Here is a 16,630-nt window from a genome sequence, read left to right as displayed (position 1 = left end):
CCCTCAGTACTGCCGCTCCGACAGTGCAGCGCTCCCTCAGTACTGCCCCTCCGACAGTGCAGCGCTCCCTCAGTACTGCCCCTCCGACAGTGCAGCGCTCCCTCAGTACTGCCCCTCCGACACTGCGGCGCTCCCTCAGTAGATTTACTTGGAGCCGTGAGCTCTTAGGAACACAGGAACAAGAGCAGGCCATTGAGCCCCTCGAGCCTGTTGCGCCATTCAATTAGATCTGAGGCTGATCTCCACCTCAATTCCATTTACCCGCCTTAGTTACATACCCTTTAATCCCCATAACCCTCGACTCCCCTATTGTTCAAGAATCTGTCTATCTCCTCCTTGAATATATTCAATGACCCAGCTTCCACAGCTCTGTGGGGTAGAGAATTCCAAAGTACAGCTGTAATTTGTGTAATCTCATAATTAAACCTTTGGGATGATGTAGCAAGGCATCAATTTCCTCAGCGCTGTTTGGCCCAGAACCCCAGCCACTGTTGAAGCACCCTAGGCTGGTACTTTGTTTGATTACTGCTTGTGAAGGCTGGTCTGTGTACAAAAGGAGAGTTGAATGCAGAGAAGGTTCACTCGGTTGACTCCCGGGGATGAGGGGGTTGACTTAGGAGGAAAGGTTGAGCAGGTTGGGCCTCTACTCATTGGAGTTCAGAAGAATGAGAGGTGATCTTATCGAAACATATAAGATCACGAGGGGGCTCGACAAGGTGGATGCCCTCATCGGGGAAACTAAAACTCGGGAACATATTGCCAGAGTTACGCCTGGTTTTCTCGGCTAGAAATGTGGCAGAAATATTTTGCCAAAGTTTCCCCGATCTATAATTTTAATTTGGCGGCGCACAGCTTGTCCATTCGCCTCGGGTGGTGGGGGGGGGGGGGGGGGGGGGGGATGGGGGCGGAGCCAGCTGTCTGCGCCGAAAACCAATGCCACACCTTCTGCGCATGCGCGGAAAAAACTTACGTTTTTGACGTCGTTCCAATGGGCGCGCATGCTCAGTACAGCTCAGATTTGGCAATCGCCCATTTTTCAAGAGCTAGTTGTATGTGTGTGTGTGTGTGTGAGAGAAGGAGTGCTGTGTGAGAGCATTGGAAAAATCACAGCTGGAGCAACACAAGATGCAACCCGGAGCAAGGACCAAGAATTTCTTACAGGAAGAAGTGGAGGCACTGGTTACTGTCATTGAGAACAGATGGCAGGAGCTGGACACCTGCAGAGGTCACATAAAAGTCCCACCAAAAGAAATAAAGAAACGCTGGAGCCAAGTTGCAGAAGATTACTGCACAGTGGTGACTATCACGAAATCTGGAGACCAGTGTAAAAAAAAATGGCAGGACCTTGGTCAAGTAGTTAGTGTCAGTAATATTTTCACTTATTCAATGCAATTGTAAATGTGACCAGCTGTATGTGTCCCACCCAGCAGAAAGACACCCTCTCTAAAAAGTTGCATTTTCATCTTTGCAGAGGAAGATGGCACACAACAAAAGGGAAAGAACTCGAACAGGAGGAGGCCCGGCAAATCTGCACCCACTGACACCTTTGGAAGAGAGGGTCGCTGCTTTGATGGGTCCTGCCTGGGGAAAAGCAATCAGTACTGCACAAGCTGGGCCCACGCTAGAGGGAGAGGGTAAGTCCTGCAAATTCATCACGGTCCTTTAAATCAGCCTGCTGCCTGCGCTGTGTGTGCCTACTCATGCCACCCACCCTGCCCCCACCTCTGCTGCTAACCATTTGACTGTTCTGTTATATTTTGCAGAACTTGAGGCTAACCCTAAATGCAGAAGATGATTCAGATGAAGACGAGGCTGAAGAGGAGAACATCTTCCAATCCCACCCTCCAGACCAAGAACATGGAGGGTGCAGGAGGAGGGGATGGAGCTGGATGAAGCTCCCACTGTTGTCCTGACTCTGGAGCAGGTGCCAGCCCCTTCCGTGACTAGTGGTCTGAGTGTTGGTGGGACTTTCCATGGTTTCCCACCTTGTGAGGTTGCAGGTCCCAGTGGTGGGGTGCAGCGAGGCAGACCCAGGGCCCCAGCGTCCCAGGTTGCGGGTTCCAGTGTTGGGGTGCAGTGAGGCACACCCAGGGCCCCACCGTCCCAGACTGCAGGTTCCAGTAGTGTGTTGCGAGCCACACCCATGGGGACGAGGAGACCACCACGCTCTCCTGAGATTCAGGATGTAACAGATGTGGTTCAGATGATGTCATTGAGTGCGGAGAGCATTGACCTTACCTGATCACTCCTGAATACCATCAGTGGGGTGAGTGATGAGGTAGCGGGACTGTGGGGGAAGTAACAACACTCTCACGAGAAATGGGAACGATATCCGGGACCATCAGTGAGGGAATAGTGGCCATGAGGGAGGGAATGTCAGAGGTAGTGCAAACCACCTCGAGGTAGGGAATGTCAGAGGTAGTGCAAACCACCTCACTGGCCATGAGGGAGAGAATGTTGCAAGCTGCTGAGACACTGTCAGGGTGCATGAGGGACGGCATGTTGGAGTTAGCTACTGCAATAAGGGAACACGCCCAGACCCCGCGCCCATTGACACAATCAGCTGCCACTCCCACTCCAATCCCTACACCACCCTCTGAAGAGCCCTAAGCCGGGCCCTCCAATTTGCCGCCTGACGCTGATGCCCCCCCACCCTGAAGAGGTGCGCAGTACCCGAGATGTTAGAAACAATAAGCTTGGTACCAACCCCAGAAACACTGCCACCGCCTGCGGGCAGGGGTGGTGGAGAGTCCAAGGCCAAGCGCAACGGGCGGTCTTAGGCTAATGGGGATGAGAGATGGGTGCAGCCTTTCTTTGCTGCTGTTGTTGTTATTATTATTGTTACTGTTGTAACAATTTCAAGTTTTTTGTAAGTTATGTAAATTTACAAGTTTATAAGTGATTTAAAAGTTTTTAAGTGATCTTAAAGAGTGATCGTAAAGTGAATTTTGATACAAGAATAATTTTATTAAAGTTAAGTTGTTGTAAACTTTTGAATAAAATATATTTTACATTAAAACTGAACCATGTTCCATGAACACAACATTAGGCAACAGCTCCAAACAGTAAACATGTCCATGTGGAATAGTTGTCGCTGAGCCCTCAGGGTCTCCTCTCGACCCCCCACCCCCGGTATGTATGGAGAAAGAGTCAGACTGAACACTGTGAGTTCAAAGTAAAGTGTGACCTTAGTCTTTTATTGCAGGTCTCCAGAGTGCCTCTCCAACCTGTGAGGCCTCCTTAAATACCTGTGCTCCCAAGGGATTATGGGATCCCTTGGGACTCCAGGGGATGAGCCCTCTGGTGGCTATACAGAGTAAATACAAGTTTACATATATAACAACACCCCCCACCCCACCACGCCCAAAGTCAATAGTGTAACTACTTACAATGTGAGTCGATCTGGGGCCCTTCTTGCCCTGGTTGATCGTCTCGGTGTGAAAGCTGGTGTTGTTGAATCATTTGTTGGGCCCTCGCTGGGCTGCTGTGCAGCTGGCCTTGCTGGGCTGCCTGGTGTGCTGGGCTGCTGTGGATGATGGGTTCTGCTTCATGGTCAACCGTGGTGCCGGTTGCCACTGGTGTGTATGTTGGGGGATCAAAAAAAAGAGGGTCCAAAGTTGCTCAGGATAGTCCCGTGAATCTGAGTTTGATTTGGACCAAGTGTTTCCGGTGAATGAGTCCATTTGAAAGTTTGACCCGAAACACCCTGCTCCCCTCTTTGGCCACGACAGTGTCGGGAAGCCACTTGGGACCTTGTCCATAATTTAATACAAATACAGAATCATTGATTTCAATCTCGGGTGACACATTTGCGCTATCATGGTATGCACTTTGTTGAAGCCGCCTGCTCATGTAGATCAGGGTGAACTAATGAGAGCCTTGTCTTAAGTGCTCTTTTCATGAGCAGTTCAGCAGGTGGGATCCCAGTGAGCAAGTGGGGTCTCATGCAGTAGCTAAGCAGGACTCGGGATAGGCGAGTCTGCAGTGTGTCATGTATCTCACATTACTGTATATAACTGTATCTTACCATGCTATACATGACTGTAACTGGATATGACCTGTAACAATAAGCATACCTCACCACCAGGGGTGCACTTGCAGGAGACACTCCATACCTGTCCCACTGAGGTATATAAAGGGAGGTCTCAGGCAAGTGCAGCACTGGAGAGCTGGAATTAAAGGTGCAGGTCCTGAGTGACCCTGACTTCAGCCTGTGTCTCGTGTATGTCAGTACATTAGAGTCAGGACTTCACAGTGGCGACGAGTTACGGGATCACAGAATCCACAGAATGGCTACCAACAGCTCAGATGAGAAATACAATGCTGGAGACAATTGGGATGACTTTATAGAAAGGCTCCAGCAAAGCTTTGTGACCAAAGACTGGCCGGACGACGATAAGGCAGACAAGAGAAGAGCCCATCTCTTGACCAGCTGTGGCTCAAAAACTTACGCTTTAATGAAAGACCTGCTGGCACCCGAGAAACCAGCAAGCAAGTCATTTGAGGAGTTGAGCACACTGGTGAGAGACCACCTGAAGCCAGCGAGCAGCCTACACATGGCCAGACACAGGTTCTACAACTACAGACGCTGTGTGGGCCAAAGCACACCCGACTTCGTGGCGGAACTTCGGAGGCTGGCTAGTTCATGTGAGTTCCCCGATGAACTAAGGAGAGAAGTACTGAGAGACTTTTTATTGAAGGAATAGGCCACGCAGGCATATTCCGAAAGCTTATAGAGACTAAGAATTTGACTCTAGAGGCAGCAGCACTGGTCGCACAGACGTTCTTGGCAGGCGAAGAAGAAACGAGGCTGATCTATACTTCGGGTACGACAACAAACGAGGCATCGGAACAAGGGGCTCACATTGTGAAACAAACCGCTACCCCCCACACACAGACAAAGGCAGGAGAGCAGGCCTTCAACAGCAGGCAGTGGCGCCAGAAGCCATCAAAATCAAGGGCCACATGAACGGCCGATCACACCTCATCAACCCACAATGTGAGCAATCAACAACAGATTGAGAGAAGCTCAAGGGAGATCAGCAGCTCATCCTTCGGAAACAATGGAAACGGTCTGTGTTGGAGATGTGGGGGAAGGCACTCAACCAGGGTGTGTCGATTTCAGCATGCCGTTTGCAGAAACTGCAACTACACAGGGCATCTGGCTCGCATGTGCAGAAAAACAGCAGCTCGGCTGGTATACGAATCGGAAGGGTCGGAAAGTGGACCAGAAGACGGTGCGGTGCTCCCTCAGTACTGCCCCTCCAACAAGACGGCACTCCCTCAGTACTGCCCCTCCGACAGTGCGGCGCTCCCTCAGTACTGCCCCTCTGACAGTGCGGCGCTCCCTCAGTACTGCCCCTCTGACAGTGCGGCGCTCCCTCAGTACTGCCCCTCCGACAATGCGGCGCTCCCTCAGTACTGCCCCTCCGACAGTGCGGCGCTCCCTCAGTACTGCCCCTCCAACAAGACGGCACTCCCTCAGTACTGCCCCTCCGACAGTGCGGCGCTCCCTCAGTACTGCCCCTCCGACAGTGCGGCGCTCCCTCAGTACTGCCCTTCCAACAAGACGGCACTCCCTCAGTACTGCCCCTCCGACAGTGCGGCGCTCCCTCAGTACTGCCCCTCTGACAGTGCGGCGCTCCCTCAGTACTGCCCCTCTGACAGTGCGGCGCTCCCTCAGTACTGCCCCTCCGACAATGCGGCGCTCCCTCAGTACTGCCCCTCCGACAGTGCGGCACTCCCTCAGCACTGCCCCTCTGACAGTGCGGCGCTCCCTCAGTACTGCCCCTCTGACAGTGCGGCGCTCCCTCAGTACTGCCCCTCCAACAAGACGGCACTCCCTCAGTACTGCCCCTCCGACAGTGCGGCGCTCCCTCAGTACTGCCCCTCTGACAGTGCGGCGCTCCCTCAGTACTGCCCCTCTGACAGTGCGGCGCTCCCTCAGTACTGCCCCTCCGACAGTGCGGCGCTCCCTCAGTACTGCCCCTCTGACAGTGCGGCGCTCCCTCAGTACTGCCCCTCCGACAGTGCGGCGCTCCCTCAGTACTGCCCCTCCAACAGTGCGGCGCTCCCTCAATGCTGGCAATGGGGAATGTCGGCCCAGATTATGCGCTCGAGTCGCTGGAGTCAGGATATGAACCCATAAGCCTTCTGACTCAGAGGCGAGAGTGCTACCCACTGAGCAACGGCTGACACAGCCTGTAGGAAGATTGGATGTCCGGGGGTGAGCGAGAAGTCCCACGGTTTTTAACATCCGGAGAAAGACTGAGTGACAGTCGGAGACCGGGGGCAGTGATGAACGATGAGCCTCGGCTTGAACAGCGTTTGAAGAGTCGAGAGTATGGGACTGCCCAGTTGTAATCAAGGTTCATTTTTTCTTTGCTCATTCTCATGATGTGTGCGTCGCTGGCCAGGCCGGCATTTATTGCCCATCCCTAATCGCCCCTCGAGAAGGTGGTGGTGAGCCGCCTTCTTGAACCGCTGCAGTCCGTGTGGTGAAGGTGCTCCCACACAGTGCTGTTAGGGAGGGAGTTCCAGGATTGTGACCCAGCGACGGTGAAGGAACGGCCGATATATTTCCCAGTCGGGATGGTGTGTGTGACTGGGAGGGGAACGTGGAGGTGGTGGTGTTCCCGTGCGCCTGCTGCCCTTGCCCCTCGAGGCGGTCGAGGTCGCGGGTTCGGGAGCTGCTGCTGAATATTGATTAAGGAGAACGAGTTACGGAAGGGCGGTAACCTACAGGGCTACGGACCGAGAGCAGGAAAGTGGGGTGAGGCCGGGTGGCTCTTTGTCGGCCGGCGCGGACACGATGGGCCGAAACCGCCTCCTTGCGTGCCGCAAGTCTCTACGCTGTGAGTGCTAGTCACGGCTGACACTGACGGGGATAAGTAGAGAGAGTGTAGGCGTGGCGAGAGTTAACAGCAGGCCCTGTGGCTGGAGGAGGTGGGGGGGGAAGGTGCTCACTAGTTGAGTCGTGACTGACAGGATTTGCGAGAGCGAGCGAGCGAGCGAGCACTGAATGGGACGGCGCAGGTCCGGACTGGCCGAGGGGAGGGTGCGGATCGAGTCAACAAACCGGCTCCCTGTCATTCCAGGAAGAAGCTCGGCTGAGAGCTGGCTGCGTGGCAGGGCGGGCGGTGAGGATCGGCCGGCAGCCGGCAGAGGGACGATTCCGGCGTCGGGGGGTGGGGGCCGGTGGGGGCGGGGTCCGGGGGAGGGCGACCCCATGGAGGTCCCGCGCGCGCCGGTGCCGGAGACGGCGGCAGGCGGCGGCGCGAAGGGGCGGGGCCCACCGCCGCCGCCGCCGGGGCCGTTGCCGCGGCAACGCGGTTGCCCAGCCCCCGCCGGGAGCGCCGACGCCGCCACCTGCCGGCGCAACGAGCGGGAGAGGAACCGGGTGAAGCTGGTGAACCTGGGCTTCGCCGAGCTCCAGCGGCACGTGCAGCGCCGAGGGCCCGGCAAGAGGATGAGCAAAGTGGACACGCTGCGTTCGGCCGTCGACTACATCCGGGGGCTGGAGCTCCTGCTGCTGCGGGGGGGGCCGGGCCCCGGGACCCCCGAGCGGTCGCCCAACCCCGGGGCCGACCGGGCCTCCCTCTCCGACTCCCCCCTCTCCTCCTCCTCCTCCGGGGACGCCTCCCGCAACTCCGCCTACTCCGAGCATGAGCTCACCGCCAGGGACTTGCTGGGGATAGAATGACAAGGTGAGCTTCCTCCCTCCGCAAAACCTCCCCCCCCCCCCCCCCCCCCACCCCTCGCCCCAACCACCCACCGGCACTGTCGGAGGGGCAGTGCTGAGGGAGCACCGCACTGTCGGAGGGGCAGTGCTGAGGGATAGGCTAGGAGAGATGAGGTGAACGAGGAAATTGTGGTCAGTACTGCCCCTCCGACAGTGCAGCACTCCCTCAGTACTGCCCCTCCGACAGTGCAGCACTCCCTCAGTACTGCCCCTCCGACAGTGCAGCACTCCCTCAGTACTGCCCCTCCGACAGTGCGGCGCTCCCTCAGTACTGCCCCTCCGACAGTGCAGCACTCCCTCAGTACTGCCCCTCCGACAGTGCGGCGCTCCCTCTGTACTGCCCCTCCGACAGTGCAGCACTCCCTCAGTACTGCCCCTCCGACAGTGCAGCGCTCCCTCAGCACTGCCCCCCCGACAGTGCGGCACTCCCTCACCACTGCCCCTCCGACAGTGCCACACTCCCTCAGTACTGCCCCTCCGACAGTGCAGCGCTCCCTCACCACTGCCCCTCCGACAGTGCCACACTCCCTCAGTACTGCCCCTCCGACAGTGCAGCACTCCCTCAGTACTGCCCCTCCGACAGTGCAGCGCTCCCTCAGCACTGCCCCCCCGACAGTGCGGCACTCCCTCACCACTGCCCCTCCGACAGTGCCACACTCCCTCAGCACTGCCCCTCCGACAGTGCGGCGCTCCCTCAGCACTGCCCCTCCGACAGTGCGGCGCTCCCTCAGCACTGCCCCTCCGACAGCGCGGCGCTCCCTCGGAACTGCACTGGGAGTATCGGGCTGGATTCTGCGCTCAGGTTTCTCGAGTGGGACTCAAACTCACGTTCATCTGACTCAGGAGGTGAGAGGGCCACCCACTGAGTCACGGGCAACACCGAAAATGGCCTGCCGACGTCGGATAAGCGAAGGCTGAGGGAGGTGAGGGGTTTGCACAGTTTTGAGGTCCTGTGGAAGAGTGAGTTCGAGTTTAGAGCGACAGAGAGTGATGAGGTTCGATTCAGATACAGATCGGAGCTAAACAATATGACTCGGGTTTAATAAAAAGGGTCTGATGCCACTATCCCAGCAGGGGAGAGTCTCTCAAAGGGGCAGTGGGTCAGTGCATCCCGGGTACAGCACTGTGTCTCTAGACCTCACCTTGATTGGAATTTCTCAGGTGAAAACACACGATCGACAATTATGCCCAATGTTAACGGGCCGAATAAAATACAGAGCGAAACTATTTGCTACACTTCAAGGTGGAGATGTGTGAGGGGGTGCACACAGATTCCTAGAAACATAGGAGCAGTAGTAGGCCATTCAGCCCTTCGATTCTGCACCGCCATTCAATACGATCATGGCTGACCCTCTATCTCAACACCATATTCCCGCTTTTTCCCCAGACCCCTTGATGCCTTTTGTGTCTAGAAATCTATCTATCTCCCTCTTAAATATATTCAGTGACTTGGCCTCCACAGCCTTCTGTGGTAGAGAATTCCACAGGTTCACCACCCTCTGAGTGAAAACATTTCTCCTCATCTCGCTCCTAAATTTCCTGCCCCGTATCCTGAGACTGTGTGACCCCTTGTTCTAGACTTCCCAGCCCCGGGGGAAACATCCTCCCCGCATCCAGTCTGTCCAACCCCGTCAGAATTTTATACCTTTCAATGAGATCCCCTCTCATTCTTCTAAACTCCAGTCAATACAGGCCCAGTCGACCCAATCTCTCCTCATACGACAGTCCTGCCATCCCAGGAATCAGTCTGTCGAACCTTCGCTGCACTCCCTCTATGGCAAGTATATCCTTTCTTAGGTAAGGAGACCAAAACTGCACACAATACTCCAGGTATGGTCTCACCAAGGCCCCGTATAACTGGAGTAAGACACCCTTGCTCCTGTACTCAAACCCTCTTGCAATGATACCAGGGCTGAAAGCGTTAAATTATGTGGACAGGTTGCATAGTTGCGGCTTGTAGTCCCGCGAGTGTAGAAGATTAAGCGATGATCTAATTGAGGCGTTTAAGATGATTGAGGGATTTGATCAGGGGTAGATAGAGAGAGACTATTCTTTCTGGGGAGGGGGAAGTCCAGAACAAGGGGGCGTCAGCTTACAATCAGAGCCCGGCCGTTCAGGGGTGATGTGAGGAGCCAGTTCTTCACACAAAGGGTTGCGGGGCTCTGGAACTCTCTCCGTCAAAAGGCTGTGGATGCTGGGGGTCAATTGAGATTGACAGATGTTTATTGGGCAAGGATATGACGGGTTACGGAACCAAGGCGGGTAGGTGGAGCTAAGATACAGATCAGCCGCGATCATGTGACTGGCGGAACAGGCTGGGGAGCTTGACTCTGTTCCTAAAATATTACAGAACACGTTGTTAGTGCACTACGCACCCCATTCACTGGGAATTACTGCTCAGCGTGCTCACCTACAATTCCTATCCCTGCTACTTAAACAGGAAAGAAAGACTTGCATTTATAAAGCGCCTTTCATGACCACCGTACGTCTCAAAGCGCTTTACAGCCAATGAAGTACTTTTGGAGTGTAGTCACTGTTGTAATGTGGGAAACGCAGCAGCCAATTTGCGCACAGCAAGCTCCCACACACAGCAATGTGATAATGACCAGATAATCTGTTTAGTGATGTTGATCGAGGGATAAATATTGGTCCCAGGACACCGGGGATAACTCCCCTGTTCTTCTTCAAAATAGTGCCATGGGATCCACCTGAGAGAGCAGACAGGGCCTCGGTTTAATGTCTCATCCCAAAGACGGCACCTCCGACAGTGCGCCGCTCCCTCAGTACTGCCCCCCGACAGTGCGGCGCTCCCTCAGTACTGCCCCTCTGACAGTGCAGCACTCCCTCAGTACTGCCCCTCCGACAGTGCGGCGCTCCCTCAGTACTGCCCCTCCGACAGTGCGGCGCTCCCTCAGTACTGCCCATCCGACAGTGCGGCGCTCCCTCAGTACTGCCCCTCCGACAGTGCGGCGCTCCCTCAGCACTGCCCCTCCGACAGTGCCACACTCCCTCACCACTGCCCCTCCGACAGTGCAGCGCTCCCTCAGCACTGCCCCTCCGACAGTACGGCGCTCCCTCAGCACTGCCCCTCCGACAGTGCGGCGCTCCCTCAGCACTGCCCCTCCGACAGTGCGGCGCTCCCTCAGCACTGCCCCTCCGACAGTGCGGCGCTCCCTCAGCACCGCCCCTCCGACAGTACGGCGCTCCCTCAGCACTGCCCCTCCGACAGTGCGGCGCTCCCTCAGCACTGCCCCTCCGACAGTGCGGCGCTCCCTCAGCACTGCCCCTCCGACAGTGCGGCGCTCCCTCAGCACTGCCCCTCCGACAGCGCGGCGCTCCCTCGGAACTGCACTGGGAGTATCGGGCTGGATTCTGCGCTCAGGTTTCTCGAGTGGGACTCAAACTCACGTTCATCTGACTCAGGAGGTGAGAGGGCCACCCACTGAGTCACGGGCAACACCGAAAATGGCCTGCCGACGTCGGATAAGCGAAGGCTGAGGGAGGTGAGGGGTTTGCACAGTTTTGAGGTCCTGTGGAAGAGTGAGTTCGAGTTTAGAGCGACAGAGAGTGATGAGGTTCGATTCAGATACAGATCGGAGCTAAACAATATGACTCGGGTTTAATAAAAAGGGTCTGATGCCACTATCCCAGCAGGGGAGAGTCTCTCAAAGGGGCAGTGGGTCAGTGCATCCCGGGTACAGCACTGTGTCTCTAGACCTCACCTTGATTGGAATTTCTCAGGTGAAAACACACGATCGACAATTATGCCCAATGTTAACGGGCCGAATAAAATACAGAGCGAAACTATTTGCTACACTTCAAGGTGGAGATGTGTGAGGGGGTGCACACAGATTCCTAGAAACATAGGAGCAGTAGTAGGCCATTCAGCCCTTCGATTCTGCACCGCCATTCAATACGATCATGGCTGACCCTCTATCTCAACACCATATTCCCGCTTTTTCCCCAGACCCCTTGATGCCTTTTGTGTCTAGAAATCTATCTATCTCCCTCTTAAATATATTCAGTGACTTGGCCTCCACAGCCTTCTGTGGTAGAGAATTCCACAGGTTCACCACCCTCTGAGTGAAAACATTTCTCCTCATCTCGCTCCTAAATTTCCTGCCCCGTATCCTGAGACTGTGTGACCCCTTGTTCTAGACTTCCCAGCCCCGGGGGAAACATCCTCCCCGCATCCAGTCTGTCCAACCCCGTCAGAATTTTATACCTTTCAATGAGATCCCCTCTCATTCTTCTAAACTCCAGTCAATACAGGCCCAGTCGACCCAATCTCTCCTCATACGACAGTCCTGCCATCCCAGGAATCAGTCTGTCGAACCTTCGCTGCACTCCCTCTATGGCAAGTATATCCTTTCTTAGGTAAGGAGACCAAAACTGCACACAATACTCCAGGTATGGTCTCACCAAGGCCCCGTATAACTGGAGTAAGACACCCTTGCTCCTGTACTCAAACCCTCTTGCAATGATACCAGGGCTGAAAGCGTTAAATTATGTGGACAGGTTGCATAGTTGCGGCTTGTAGTCCCGCGAGTGTAGAAGATTAAGCGATGATCTAATTGAGGCGTTTAAGATGATTGAGGGATTTGATCAGGGGTAGATAGAGAGAGACTATTCTTTCTGGGGAGGGGGAAGTCCAGAACAAGGGGGCGTCAGCTTACAATCAGAGCCCGGCCGTTCAGGGGTGATGTGAGGAGCCAGTTCTTCACACAAAGGGTTGCGGGGCTCTGGAACTCTCTCCGTCAAAAGGCTGTGGATGCTGGGGGTCAATTGAGATTGACAGATGTTTATTGGGCAAGGATATGACGGGTTACGGAACCAAGGCGGGTAGGTGGAGCTAAGATACAGATCAGCCGCGATCATGTGACTGGCGGAACAGGCTGGGGAGCTTGACTCTGTTCCTAAAATATTACAGAACACGTTGTTAGTGCACTACGCACCCCATTCACTGGGAATTACTGCTCAGCGTGCTCACCTACAATTCCTATCCCTGCTACTTAAACAGGAAAGAAAGACTTGCATTTATAAAGCGCCTTTCATGACCACCGTACGTCTCAAAGCGCTTTACAGCCAATGAAGTACTTTTGGAGTGTAGTCACTGTTGTAATGTGGGAAACGCAGCAGCCAATTTGCGCACAGCAAGCTCCCACACACAGCAATGTGATAATGACCCAGATAATCTGTTTAGTGATGTTGATCGAGGGATAAATATTGGTCCCAGGACACCGGGGATAACTCCCCTGTTCTTCTTCAAAATAGTGCCATGGGATCCACCTGAGAGAGCAGACAGGGCCTCGGTTTAATGTCTCATCCCAAAGACGGCACCTCCGACAGTGCGCCGCTCCCTCAGTACTGCCCCCCGACAGTGCGGCGCTCCCTCAGTACTGCCCCTCTGACAGTGCAGCACTCCCTCAGTACTGTCCCTCCGACAGTGCGGCGCTCCCTCAGTACTGCCCCTCCGACAGTGCGGCGCTCCCTCAGTACTGCCCATCCGACAGTGCGGCGCTCCCTCAGTACTGCCCCTCCGACAGTGCGGCACTCCCTCAGTACTGTCCCTCTGACAGTGCGGCACTCCCTCAGTACTGCCCCTCCGACAGTGCGGCTCTCCCTCAGCACTGCCCCTCCGACAGTGCGGCGCTCCCTCAGCACTGCCCCTCCGACAGTGCGGCGCTCCCTCAGTACTGCCCCTCCGACAGTGCGGCGCTCCCTCAGTACTGCCCCTCCGACAGTGTGGGGCTCCCTCAGTACTGCCCCTCCGACAGTGCGGCGCTCCCTCAGCATTGCCCCTCCGACAATGCGGCGCTCCCTCAGTACTGCCCCTCCGACAGTGCGGCGCTCCCTCAGCACTGCCCCTCCGACAGTGCGGCACTCCCTCAGTACTGCCCCTCTGACAGTGCGGCGCTCCCTCAGTACTGCCCATCCGACAGTGCGGCGCTCCCTCAGTACTGCCCCTCCGACAGTGCGGCACTCCCTCAGTACTGTCCCTCTGACAGTGCGGCGCTCCCTCAGTACTGCCCCTCCGACAGTGTGGGGCTCCCTCAGTACTGCCCCTCCGACAGTGCGGCACTCCCTCAGTACTGTCCCTCTGACAGTGCGGCGCTCCCTCAGCACTGCCCCTCCGACAGTGCGGCACTCCCTCAGTACTGTCCCTCTGACAGTGCGGCGCTCCCTCAGTACTGTCCCTCCGACAGTGCGGCACTCCCTCAGTACTGTCCCTCTGACAGTGCGGCGCTCCCTCAGCACTGCCCCTCCGACAATGCGGCGCTCCCTCAGTACTGCCCCTCCGACAGTGCGGCGCTCCCTCAGTACTGCCCCTCCGACAGTGCGGCGCTCCCTCAGTACTGCCCCTCCGACAGTGCGGCGCTCCCTCAGCATTGCCCCTCCGACAATGCGGCGCTCCCTCAGCATTGCCCCTCCGACAGTGCGGCGCTCCCTCAGCACTGCCCCTCTGACAGTGCGGCGCTCCCTCAGTACTGCCCCTCCGACAGTGCGGCGCTCCCTCAGTACTGCCCCTCCGACAGTGCGGCGCTCCCTCAGCACTGCCCCTCCGACAGTGCGGCACTCCCTCAGTAGAGAGATCGTGGTGGCGGGGAGGGCGGGGGGGGGGAGGCAGTGGATCGGGGGGTCAGGCCAGCGATTGCGAGAGTCGGCAGGGAGGAAGGACTTCAATTTGTTCCTGTCGGAGCTCTGCGCATGCGCCACCTGGTGGCCGGGAATGGTGCCGAACGAGGGAGTCCCAGATAAGGGAAGTTCTATCTGTAGTTATCCAATTCCGTATTGAAGGTTACTATTGAATCTGTATCCACCGCCCTATCAGGCAGCGCGTCCCAAATCCTAACGCACTCCTTGCATAAAAAACATTTTTTCCTGTAAGAAAGAAAGACTGACTTGCATTTACATAGCGCCTTTCACGACCTCAGGACATCTCAAAGCGTACAGCCAATGAAGTACTTATCCTTTTGAAGCGTAGTCACTGTTGCAATGGAGGAGTGCCTGTATTTTTTTGGAGGGTGGAGGGAAGGGAGGGACTAAGTGATGGCTGGAGGAGGGAATCAGGAGTTAGTGTGAGAGGGAAGTGGAAGATTGGATAAACGTGTGTGGGCTCTGGGTGGAGTGGGACCGCTGGGGTTTTTCCTCGCTCCAAGACTTGCATTATGTCCTGCGGCGCTGCCTGGTTTTTGCGTCGGGAGCATTGGTCTTTACAGGCGGGACAGGAGGAGGCCATTCGGTCCCTCGGGCTTGTTCCGCTATTCAATTCGATTATGGCTGATTGGTGTCTTGGCTCCATTTATCCGCCATGTTTTGATATCCCCCTTACCCAACAAAAAATCTGTTGCTCAATCTTGAAATTTCCAATTGACCCCCAGCCTCCAACAGCTTTTTTGGGGGAGAGAGAGTTCCAGAGTCCCACCGCCCTTTGTGTGAAGAAGTGTTTCCTGACATCACCCTGAACGGCCGGGCTCGAATTCTAAGGTTGTGTCAGGTTGTTCTGAACTCCCTTCCTTCCCCCCGCCCGCCCGCTCCAGAGGAAATCGTTTCTCTCTATCTACCCCCTTATCGAATCATTTAATCATCAAAAACCTCAATTAGATCATCCTTTAAGCTGCACTACTCCAGGGAATACATGCCTAGACTGCGCAACCTGCCCACATAATGTAACCCTTTTAGCCCCTGTTATTATTCTGGTCAATCTTCGCTGCATTTCCTCGAATACATCCTTCCTAAGCTACGGGGCCCAGAGCTGAATGCAGTTACTCCAGGCGTGGTCTAACCAGAGCGTTATACAACTGGAACGTAACTTCCACCGTTTACAAAGTATTAAATATTGCAAAGTATTATAGCACAGAAAGAGGCCATTTCTCTGGTGTTTATGCTCCACACCAGGCCCCTCCCACCCCTCTCCATCTCACCCCATCAACATAAACCTCTATTCCTTTCTCCCTCATGTGCTTATCTCATCATAGGCGGTCCCTCGAACGAGGATGACTTGCTTCCACGAGAGTTCGCGGATGTTTCAGTGAAGGACCCGATGTTCCAGATCCTGATCTCCAGTTGAGGGGGTGGAAGATGCGTGTGCGTGGATTTTTTTAACGTGGGGTGACCGTTGCACACCAGCCACCACACGGGCTTGACAGAGCTAGGCATCCCCTTAAATGCATCGATACTATTCGCCTCAACCCCTCCCTGTGGCAGCGAGTTCCACATTCTCACCACTCTCTGGGTAAAGAAGTTTCTCCTGAATTCCCTGATGGGATTTATTAGTGACTGTCTATATTGATGGCCCCCGAGTTCTGGTCTTGCCTGCATTTGTATTCCAGTCAGGACTGGATAGAGTTTGTGATAGCCCTTCATGGTTGAATTGCTGTTGACAGTATCTAGCTTCTCATACCCACTCGGGTGAGATATCGGAGAGTTGAGCACCAAAGGATAAAATTCAACAAAAGAAGGCGGGGGGAATGTACAATGATAGAATTATAGCATCCTACAGCACAGGAGCAGGCCATTCGGCCCATCGTTCCTGTGCCGGCTCGGTGACAGATCGATCCAATCAGTCCCACTCCCCTGCTATTTCCCCATCACTCTGCCAATCTCTCCTTTTCAAGTATTTATCCCTTTTAAAAAGAACTCAAATGGACAACATATTTGTGCACTGATCTGTTCAGGATATAGGTTTATTGTGATAGGTTAAGGAACTGAGATTCGGTTTGTGATGGAATATGGATATATTTCAAAACCATGATATTCAAAGCTAAATATATTCAAAAAGGAGTTAGATGAGGTCCTTACTACTAGGGGGATCAAGGGGTATGGCGAGAAAGCAGGAATGGGGTACTGAAGTTGAATGTTCAGCCATGAACTCATTGAATGGCGGTG

Source organism: Pristiophorus japonicus, chromosome 19 (genome assembly GCF_044704955.1).
Source record: "Pristiophorus japonicus isolate sPriJap1 chromosome 19, sPriJap1.hap1, whole genome shotgun sequence".
NCBI lineage: Eukaryota > Metazoa > Chordata > Chondrichthyes > Pristiophoridae > Pristiophorus > Pristiophorus japonicus.
Note: the sequence above shows the minus strand (reverse complement) of the source record.